Here is an 11734-nt window from a genome sequence, read left to right as displayed (position 1 = left end):
TATTAACAAGTTTTCCGGTACCCTTATATCATGTTCCTTTCAAGTTACCTGTATCTAAGGAAATGGCAATGAATCCATTCAGGGTGTGGGGGAGGGAAAAGCAATTGTTTTTCATCTGAGCTAGGAAACAAAATAAGAACTGCCTAGAGCTACTATCTGAAGCCAAATAATATCCATTTCAGATATTATTGCACACAAGGAAGGAGACAAAATATGTTGAAATGGATATAAATCAGGGAAAGTTTCTATAAGGGAATATTTATGTGACTTGTATGGTTTTTGTTGTGTGTAAATACTGACTGGATATCAAATGTGGTTTCTGAGTCACGGAGAGCTATGCCATCAATCAAAATGGGTTAACTTGATGCTCTTTATTATATTGTTATGGGGTAATTTTAAGGAAGGCAGGGGGCATTTCTTTGTTCTCTCTTTTCAGAGTTCTTCGTTACTCTGGTTTTTAAATTGTAACCATAGCAAATGTGTTTAAAATTTAATCTTTAATATTAGTTTACTGCTGCCATTTCAGATTTTGAGAATGAAAGGAAATCTCTGTGGGGACAGGATTCCTAGTAATGTTTCCATTCCTTTCTTTGTCCAACTTGAAATACATGGCATTTGTAATTGAATGTGAGTATACATTCTGCCGTAGTGCAGACAGTTGGGATACCACACTTTAAACTTCCCCAGTTTTACCATTAACAGCAGTCTAACAGCAGCATAAACCAAGATTATATTATAATGATATGTGTGCTTTGATGGCATCATGCAAAAAACATGTTTAGATATTTGCATCAGACATTGGGATGCAAGTTTGTCACGGAGTTTGCATTTTGACTGCATGATGTATGTTTTATGATTCCCTTCCTCCCCTTCCCCCTTCTCTAGGGAATATTGCCGTTTCTTTTCTAGTGGAAAATCTTTCTTGGCACACCGAGAAATGCCAAATTTCTTAGTCTGAATGCCAAATGATAGAAACAATCATTTTATTAGTCCAAAGCTAGGAGTTATACCAAGTCACTGGTCTCTTGCTCAAGTTCCATGAACAAAAAAAGGAATGGAAAAGAATAAAACTTTGATTTTGGGTTTTACCAATTAGATTGATAGATCATTATAGAAATGGCTTGTTCATTTATTATGGAAAAACAAAAAGTTGTGATTTGATGTTAATGCCTTATTTTACTGCAACAGAGACAGTTGGCAGTCAATGTTTCTTTTTCTTTTTTTTCTTATCCTTCCTCACTTCTCTTCCTCCCCACCATTGTCCTATTTACTTTTGTATTTTGTATCTTATTTTATCTTATAATTCAATAAAATGTTTTTTTTAAAAAAAAGGATCCATGAAGAAGAGCTGCATTATCTTATATAGAAGATTAACCAAGGGCACTCAATACAAGTAGTCCTCACTTAATGATCACTTGTTAGTGACTGAACAGTGCTGAATGAGGAGGAATTATGACAGGTCCTTATAGTTGCGACGATTACAGGGTCCCCATGGTCATATGATCATGGTTCAGGCAGTTGGTAACCAGCTTGCGATTGCAGCATGGCAATGTCCTACAGTCACCACCAGTTGTGACCTGCCCTGCTGCTTCCAATGGGCAAAATCTATAGGGAAGTCAGCAGGAGGTCACAAATGTTGACCACATGCTGTCTTAATGCATGGGCCTGATGGGCACTTGCCCGTGGGCCCCACAAGCATAGGGGCCCCATATGAATCTGTGTATGTTAACCTTTCAATGCACCTTGCATCATATAAATACAGCAACATATTTATTACATTTTACTGCATTTTTTTATTAATGGTAACATGCAAATATATGTTTAATTTTATCGACCATTTACATTTTTATTCCTGTGAGTAGTTGTCATAGGAGCCCCAGTACACTGCTTTGCCCGGGGCTCATTATGCTGTTAAGATGGCTCTGCATGCCATTGTGCTTACGTGACCATTCTGGAGTCACTTAATAACAGCAATCAGAACTGGAACTGCTATAAGACAGCGCAATCACATACATCATGCTTTATGACTCTGGCCCTTAGTGATGGAGTCACAAATCCTAATTAACATAATTAACCAAGAACTACCTGTACAGCTGATAAGAAGACATGGTAATTAAAGGATACACAAGTATCCTTCATAGTGCAGGACCAGACACATTCCTTAGTTGCTTTGATACACAAGTTGTAATCAAATTGTTCTAACAAGCTGTACTGTACTTAATTGCTACTTAATTGCTACTGTACTTAACTAACAGAGAGAAAAGGAATCTATAACAAATTTTCATCAAATCTTATGTTTCTGAGGCATGACCTTTATAACCAATTAGTTGCTACCATGTAGTCATGGACCTATGTACTTATTCCAGATCCTTCCATCTTGCAACTTTAGAGTGATCCTCCCATCTTGCAACTTTAGCCCCGTTGCAAACCGGTAGTAAACGTAAGTAGAATCCACCCCTGCACGTATGTAACACACACACACGTGTGTGTGTGCATGTGTGTGTGTATGTATGTATGTATGTATGTATGTATGTATGTATGTAAGGTAAGGAAACAATTTTCTTATCAAAATCACCACAAATCATTTATCAAAATGACCAATATTCCAGTCAAAGATCAACATGTTAAGGTAATATAATCATAAAATCATTGAATTGGAAAGAATCTGATAAATCATCTATTCCAGCCCATTGCTCAGTGCAGGGTTCATTAGGGCAATGAAGAATATGTCTGCACCCTCTTCTGTATGAACTACTTTAAATCCAATAATTTCATTTTACATTTCTCAAACTTAAACCAGTGAGACTTCAAAGTTTTTCTGGCCCACCTGTCCAATCAGAGTATTTTCATTATCATACAAAGTGGCCACTTCTTGAGCAGCTGGTTCTTTCCACCAATTCTTGGTTTTCTTTTTGGAGGGTTTTTTGGGAGGCTAAAATCATGCATAGAAGCCATTTCCTCTAGATTTTCGACCAACAACAAGAAGTTAAATTTGCCTGTTTTGGTCGATTTCACTGGAAATGCTGTAAGGCAAATATCCTGAGCAGGGTACTGGAACCTTGTAAATGTTGAAGAAGACATGAAAACATTTTGCAGTGTTCTGGGAAAGATTTTGCCTAGGCTGTGTACTCTATTTAGAACATCAAATACCCACAAAATTCCAGGTTACAGCTTAACTACCATGAATAGCCAAAACCCAAATTTGAATGGTATCCATTAAATTTGGAATCAGGAAATGCCACTGGGTTAGGTTTGGGAGCTAGTGCTTTTCATGTAAGGAGGCTTATGTTCATTATATACCACAAGTATCTTGTTAAAAGACTTTGGAGCTTAAATTGAGGGTGCCAACTTCAGAGACCATGGGGGTGGGCAATCTGGCTGGGCGTTGGCTACATCTTTAATTAAAGCCTTGCTAATTTGCTATCTTGACAGTAAGTGTCCTACTTGACCGAATCTTTGCAAATTGTTGTTCTGATGAGGGACATTCTTCACTGCTGCAAAATGCTACCAGGTTGCATTTGATTGCAATACATAGCCATTGAATCTATCAGGAAAGCTGGGATGCTAGACCCGTGATGGCGAACCTATGGCACGCGTGCCACAGGTGACACACGGAGCCATATCGGTGGGCACGCGAGCTCAGCTATGACGCGCTGATTTTCAGGCCTTCTGAGCCCACCAGTCGGCAAATGGGCCATATCCAGCCTCTGGAGGGCCTCGGGGGAGTGAGGAAGGCTGTTTTCGCCCTCCCCAGGCTCCTGGAAAGGCTCTGGAGCCTGGGGAAGAGTGAAAAACGGGTCTACCAGGCCCACTGTACCATCACATGCCAAAAGTGGTGGGAGCATGGGGGGGTCACACACACATACGTGGGGGGGCGGCGCACATAGAATTATGGGTGTGGGCATGCATGCATGTGACCTCCCCCCCCTGTGCTCCACCTGCTTTTGGCACGCGATGGCAAAAAGGTTAGCCATCACTGTGCTAGACAATGATCTGGCAGATCCATTTCCTATGTAGCTTACTGGATGGATAAAAGCCTCTGGGGTAAATTTTTAAGCTGATCTGAGACCATGTAAAATAGCCTTGTCTGGAAACTAACATTTTTCCAAACTGCCCAAATTAAATACAATTCAGCTTATTCTAAAAATGCGACAATAAGAGGCAGGAGGAAATACAAACTGAATTCAGGCTGCAATACTTTAATTCCATCCAAGAGATCATCATATGATCTATGGGACCTGAGCAATTTGGGATTTGTGTGGGAAAGAGTAATCTTCAAACCCAGTCCTTCTGAACACTGATTTTTAAAAGTGGTTTGATAAATGCAAATCCAAGGGCTGCAGACAGGTTACAAGAAGCAAGTAGTTTTCTGACCAGCAGAGGGAGCAGTTCTATTAGAGAAATGGATGTTCAAGTCGAAACTTAGAAAGATTTCATGCTATTGTATATATAATTTCCCATTGGGTGTTACAAGGAGTCCAGAAATATAATTTATACCACCCTGTACTTTCAGTTTCTTTTAGGTTTTGAGAGCTCCCATTTATGGTCTTTGGCCTTGGTCCCACTACATGTTAAAATGGATTAATGAGAGGGTAATAAATTCATTCCCCAGGGATCACTTAGTATAATGGTGTGTAGGCCCAGCCATGTACAAGGTTAAGCTAACTCCATTTGATCAATTCTGTCATTGTCATACCTAAAACTGAGTTGTTTTACATACTTACTGCTCAGTAGTGGGTTTCAAAAATTTTCACTACCGGTTCAGTGGGCGTGGCTAGGTGGGGGAGGCATGTGACTGAGTGGGCATGGCGAACTTGACATCACTCATGCCCACGCCCACTCAGTCACATGATCCCCCCACCTACCCACGCCCACAGGAAAAGGTAAGAAAATATTTTGAATTTCCACCTATCTATCCCCACCCTCCCTTTGCCAGTCGCCCCCGTTTCCCCTCCTTTAGCAGTCCCAGCCCTCACCCCGCTTCCTCCCCCACCACCGCCTCTTTGTTCGGGCTGCTTACCTTCAGCAGCGGCTGGTCCAGAGTCTGGAAGGCAAGCTGACTGGAGTTTTTGGCGGCCCCTAGCCAGCTGCCGTTGCTGGAAAGTGGCTGGCAAAGAAGCTTCCCAGCAGCCGCCTCTCTGAGAGCCACTTTGTGGCTGCGGCGGCTGGCTACAGGCCACCAAAAAGTACTGGAGGTCACGGAAAAAGCAGCTGCTGTCAACACCATATTCTTCGCGCATGCACATCCCATTGGACTTGCAAGGCAATGGGATGCGCGTGCATGAAGAATATGGCGACAACGAACATGGCAGCCGGGATGAGCAAGCTGTGACTGGGGGACTGGTTTGGGGGTGTGGACAGCTGGCCATCGCTATGGGTTCGGCGACCTTGGCCAAATTTCCACCAACGGTTCGCGTGAACCGGTGCAAACCGGCTGAATACCACCTCTGTTACTGCTCTATTAAAAGATGCTGGAAGAACAGAAGAGTTGAAAAAGCAAGCCTTTCCATCACAAAACTCACTGCTGAGATGGGCTGATAGAATACCAGGCTGTTTAATGGAGAATGTGGGAGGCAGCTCTGTATGCCGCGAAGTTAGTTTTTCACTCAATGTGGTTATGTGTTGCCAGAATCAACAGTAAGGAGATTTGATTGGTGAATGATGGACTGGATTAAGTGTGCTGTAAGAACACAGCCCATGTGTTTGTGGACATATTTGGCATCTAAATACAGCTCGCCAATAGTTAAATAAATGTTGCCAATCCAATTGTTGTGCAAAGAGTTTTTCGTTCAGATCCTATAAAATACCCGGCTTGTTTGCCTTGGCAATTAATGAAAGGTTGACTCTTCCATAGGCTTAAACTGAATTTGAATACACAGTAAACCAAGGGTTTGTTGGTTTACAGTTGAATCTGAATGACTTCCCAGTGGTTTTATCCACTGCTGTAAATCAGGCCTACAAACAGATTCCAATAATAGCCTCTTTGTGTTGGACCCTCAAACTTTTCCTATGGGGCTTCTGCCGAGAAGCTGCATGGCAGTGGGCGGTCAAAATGCATAGGCAATGCCAGCAACAGCTCTGTAGTATTTGCTTCCATGAAGCTGAACAAATCCTCTCTGTAGCGCACACTTTGGAAACTGAACAAATGCAGATTTTTCTGGATGGAACCTGCTGGAACTGTAGCAGAGAGTTGGCACGATTACCCTTCCAAATAGTCTGTGCAGCCAGAATCTCTAGTATGATCTATTGGGAGATTAGTAGAAGGCTGCTTCCTCCTGATTTCAAGATAGCTACAGCAGCTTATAAGAAGCCCCTTGTACCTATCCTGTCTTGTTCCCTTATACTTCCCAGGAGCTGGCACATCTAATTATCTGACTTTTTTTCTGACCAAGATGGAAAAAGGATTGATTTTTCTTAAAATATTATAAATATTGAAAGTATTTACCATAGTTTTATGAGTACAGATCTATAATTTGGCTCTCCTAGGGAAAATACTGCTTAAGACAATCATATACAACTGCTACAAATTTGGGTTGTTTCCAGCAGAGACTGTACATTAATATCTGATGGACTGGCTGAGAATGTTCAGAACAATTCTAACTTGATGGGTGATTCCTTATCCAATTTCGGGCAAGCAGACACCTTGAATTTAGGAGATCTTCCTGGGTTTTTGGAAAGCTTCAATATTTAGGAAGTGAACAGTCCATGGATAAGCGAAATCCAAGTTTGGGGGTGTACTTTGGCACTTAAAACTCGTGGCTTACTTGTAAGTAAATATGAATATCTAACATTCCCTGCAAATAATTTCAGCAATGAGGAATCTTCTGCATAAGAAATTATATGGATATTTATGTCTTCAATCAATGTATCTCTAATATCACCACAAGTATTATCTATAAATACACTAAACAAATAAGGGCCATTGCACAATTCTTACTTGTTCCAATGTCAAACCATTCACTAAGCATTATGCATATTCATATGTATGCTTTATTTCTATTAAATTCCAAGGGGGCACATTTTTAGGTAATCTGTCAATGGTAAAAGAGTGCAATACTTTTCCAGTGAAGATCTAAAGAACTGGGAAGATCTTGGAGGAGTGAGCTGAAGAGAGGGAGGGAAGAGAGTTTTGGGAATTCGTGCTCAAAATCAGTAAATGTAACTTTCTTTCTCATTCTCAAACATTTCCCAAGAATTTGCTGCAGAGCAAAAGTCTGGTCTTCACATTCTTTTTGGCAAAGCCTCACTGGATTTCCCAGATGTTGGTGTAATGATGCTGTTTTAAAATGTATTTTATATTTTTATTTTGATAAACTATCTTGGGGATATTATGCACTAAAAATCCAGCCTATAAATAATCGTGAAACTATGCATTCAAAAATGATCCAGAAATACTAGACATGTTTTAACAGGTTATCCATTTGCAAATCTAACAAAAAATATTGACACAGGTTACTAGTTTAAAATATTTGCAGTAATTCCATAATTGCCATCCAAGGTCTGCAATAATAATAATAATAAAAAACTAATGATGTGGAAAAGATACACCAATAGAAGAAAGTAGCTATCGCTCAGGGTTGAGGATATTTATAGACACACATACATAAAATATTCTCCAGGTTCAAATTGACTTTAAGATACTTAAAGAAATTGTGATGAGCAAAAGTCTTCTTTGAAAACTTACTTTAAAAATATGTATGTTGTTCTAAAGTTAACAAGCTGAATATAGTTCTCCAAATTTTGTTACGCAGATAAAGTAAAATGTCCGTCAAGTAGAGCTTGCATATTGATAATTATGTTGATATAGTCCTGCTGTTTTCTTGGTAACATTATGGGAATAATTTCCATTCTCTTCCACTGATCTTTTACATCTCTGTCTGGTCTACAATCCTGATGTTTCCTGATTATCTGTCATCAAGAGATTAACCAGATCCGACCCTGTTCTACTTATTCAAGATCAGAAGGTCAGTTTGCTGTGATGTTAAGACCCAAAGCCTTCTTAATATGTCCTATTTATGCTGTCTTGGCACCAGAGTCTGGGCAGTGCTTCACCAGATTCCTGATAGGTCATTCTGATAAAAACATAGTTTAAGTATGAGGGAAGCCTTGGAAGAGCAGGGCAGGACCAGTCTTATCATTAAGAAAAGTGAAGCGGTGCCTCAGGAAGGGGATTTGGGTTATCAATAGCTCTACAAATTTTAGTCATTTCTTTTTATTATTATGTTTTTACTTCTATGTGGTGGAAGAACATTAGCAGGATTTTGTCAATCTACATAATATTGTTTATATCCTAATATTGTCTTAATAATAAACTGTTCCTTTTTGTACTAGCTTTTCTGATAATGAATTATGGAGTGCTGAAAAAAATGACGCATTATTTGTGTCTTTAAAAGAAGGAACCATGAATGGCCATTTTATTATTGACTATAAAGCATTTATTATTGGCATGCGGTGGCTCAGTGGCTAAAACGCTGAGCTTGTCGATTGAAAGGTCGGCAGTTCAGCAGTTCAAATCCCTAGTGCCGCATAACGGGGTGAGCTCCCGTTACTTGTCCCAGCTTCTGCCAACCTAGCAGTTCGAAGGCATGTAAAAAATGCAAGTAGAAAAATAGGGACCACCTTTGGTGGGAAGGTAACAGTGTTCCGTGCACCTTTGGCATTTAGTCATGCCGGCCACATGACCACGGAGACGTCTTCAGACAGTGCTGGCTCTTCGGCTTTGAAACAGAGATGAGCACCGCCCCCTAAAGTCAGGAACGACTAGCACATATGTGCGAGGGGAACCTTTACCTTTACCTTATAAAGCAATATGGTAAAAAAATGGAATTGTAAAGATACTTGAATGAAACATAGATAAAATCTCCTTTTAGTTATGCTTGACACTTGATTACTTCAAGGATACATCTCTGTTTTGGGCAGCAGTATGTAAGTAGTTTGCAATCACCATTTTTCAGAACTTTAGTAGGTGACTTTTGTCTAAGCCTGGAAACTAAGCAGGGTTGCAGAAAGACCTCTGGAGAAACCTCCAGAAAGTATTAAGGCTATTGACTAAACTGAAAAGTTGGGGGAAAAAATCCCAAAGGATAGCTACTATATATAGGAATATCCACAAAGTTTGCAACTTTGCAAACTTTGCAAAGCAAATCTGTGAGCAGAAAACATTCTTGAATCTGTCAAGGATTTAATAGAAAGAGTTGCAGAAATATTAATCAAAATAAGTAATGAACTAATACTCAGACTGTTAGAAAACATTTTAAAGGAAGCTGATGCAAACTTAAGACATTTTCCTGGTTAATATGTGCCAAAGGCATATCTAGGTCCAATTGAACTGAAAATAACACTTCTAAATAAGCAATCAAAAACCAAAAAAAAAAAAAAACCAAAAAAAACCCCAACACAAAACACAAATCCTCTAAAGCTCTGAGTCAGCATTCCCTTTTCCTTATTTTCTACTTCAAACAAAAGTTACATTTTTAAAAACCTGACCTTTCTTCATTATTTTCTAATAGCAGTTGGCTTGAGCTGCCAGGATAATTTTATATAACCAATTTCTGTGATTACATTGTTGAAGTTGAAGGAATGTCACCATAGGATTTAGTTTAATTAAAGCCCCGCACATCGACTCTCTGACTGTCTTTGTCTTCCTTGTTTGTTGACTACTGTGAAATGCCATGGCTTAATATGCAGAGGTCAAACAGCAGCCATGCTGTTAAGTTCAAGGAGATCTTTTCAAGAAGTAATTGTTCCAACGATTATTTCCACCAGGAAATTGATGCTGACTACTTCTGTACTTCATTCCCAAATATTTGTACACTCTGTTTGTTTTATTAATTGGTTCTTTTTCATTATTTTTCTGGGAAAGCCAAACCATCCCACACCTGATTAGTAAAAGCCTCATATAATTGTGATAGGTTCAAGGTGATTTTGAGGATAGGAAAAAGTATGAGTGTAGAAATCTGTTCTTCATTCTGAAGCCATCTGGAGTTTTCCCAGATCCTAAGACATCTAGTCCAACAATCCAATGGTTCATAGATTGTCTATGATGAATACTGACTCACTTTGAAAGAAAGAATGTGTTCAGTCAAACATCTTCCAGGAGTTCCAGAATCAACCACATTAGTTCTGTGGACCTGAGAAAAACCAGTGTCATCCTTCTCTTTCATCAGTAAAAAGAACAAAATTATCAGCTTAGTCTTGAAGCTAGAGTAGCTATAATACAGTATTAAGCAGAAGATTGGCTCTCACAAGTACGAATTATGTTGATCCACATAACTGCACTGATAAAAGAAACCCCCAGCAAATGTACAGCTTGTAGTAACTAATCCATCCTGCTTTGGTTTCCAAGCAAAGGAAAAGCTATAAAGTTAGTGCCCTTGACTCATATAAAACTCCACATAAGAAGAAACATGCTATTAACTTTTTAAGAGTGATGGTAATTAAATGCAGGGGGAAAAAAGAGAGCATTATCCCATTCTCTTCTAAAAATGAATATACCTTCAGTTTGTCTGTGGTTCTTTCTTATTGCTTATATTGTTTATTTGTTCTGAAATAGAAATTACAGATGACAATCTTAAAACAAATATACTACGGAAGGAAAGGAAGGTGGGCTTTTTTTGTAATCATCCCAAAGCTCACAAGTAGAAAAATGTAGTCAAAACACATGAAGCACCTATCCTCTCCCTACTGAACTGTGTACAGTTCCACCGGCTTGCAAACTGCTAGTAGTTTCTCTCTCCTGCCCACTCATTTAATAGTTAAAGGAACAATATTATGTCTTGGACGCATACAAATGCACAAAAAGAAAAAAGAGTTAAGAATATATAGACCAATGTCAGATGTTTTCCATTTGCTGATTGACTGGGTTTACACACCATTTTTATGTTATGTGAATCTAGCTGTGGATTTTATAAAACATTATAATGGTTGACAGAGATCCATTAGCCCAGGGGTGTCAAACTGGCAGCCTGCTGGCCGGATGCATCACATGCAGGCCACGCCCACCCCAGCTCCACAAATGAGAAAAACGTCATGAAACATCACGTGACAACAATGTGACACAGCGAGTTTGACACCCGTGCATTAGCCCAATAATTAATGCTACATTAATGGTGTCACAATATTATTTTGTATGAAATTCCTACTAACTGAAGTAAATTTTATATCTATGCTGGGAGTGCAATACCCCAAATTTTAGTTCTTCCACCAAAAAGTGACACATGTACAATTCTGCTTTAATATTATTCATATTATTAGAACATGCTGCATTCAACTTAAGGTTTTCTTGTGATTTTTCTTTTTCTTTTTCTTTTTGTAGCATAAACAACATCACCATCTATGGAGATGGGTGCTTGAATTAAATGAACCCAAACATTTCATTATATAGAAGTATCATGTTCTTGGATTGTTTATTGGAGGAAGGTTAAATTAAAATTTTTAAACTGTCAGTCAGGATTTTTATGTAAGATGGGATTCTCACATTGTCTTGAACTGCTGTGTTAGCAAAAGTAGGACAGAATGTACAATATCATCATCTTTACTTCTCAATTCAGGTTCCAAAATAGTCTCAAAGGTGCTTTTTTCAAGAGGCAACTGGAGTTTCTGGTTTTTCTTTGAAGACGTTTCACTTCTCATTCGCTTCTCATTCAAAGAAAAAACCAGAAAGTCCAGTTGCCTCTTGAAAAAAGTACCTTTGGGACAACCATGACCTGGATGACTGAGAATCTCCATAGACGTC

This window comes from Pantherophis guttatus, chromosome 1, assembly GCF_059756535.1.
Source record: "Pantherophis guttatus breed Tessera chromosome 1, ASM5975653v1, whole genome shotgun sequence".
Lineage (NCBI taxonomy): Eukaryota > Metazoa > Chordata > Lepidosauria > Squamata > Colubridae > Pantherophis > Pantherophis guttatus.
The sequence above is the reverse complement of the archived record's forward strand: the minus strand, read 5'-3'. Positions refer to the sequence as shown.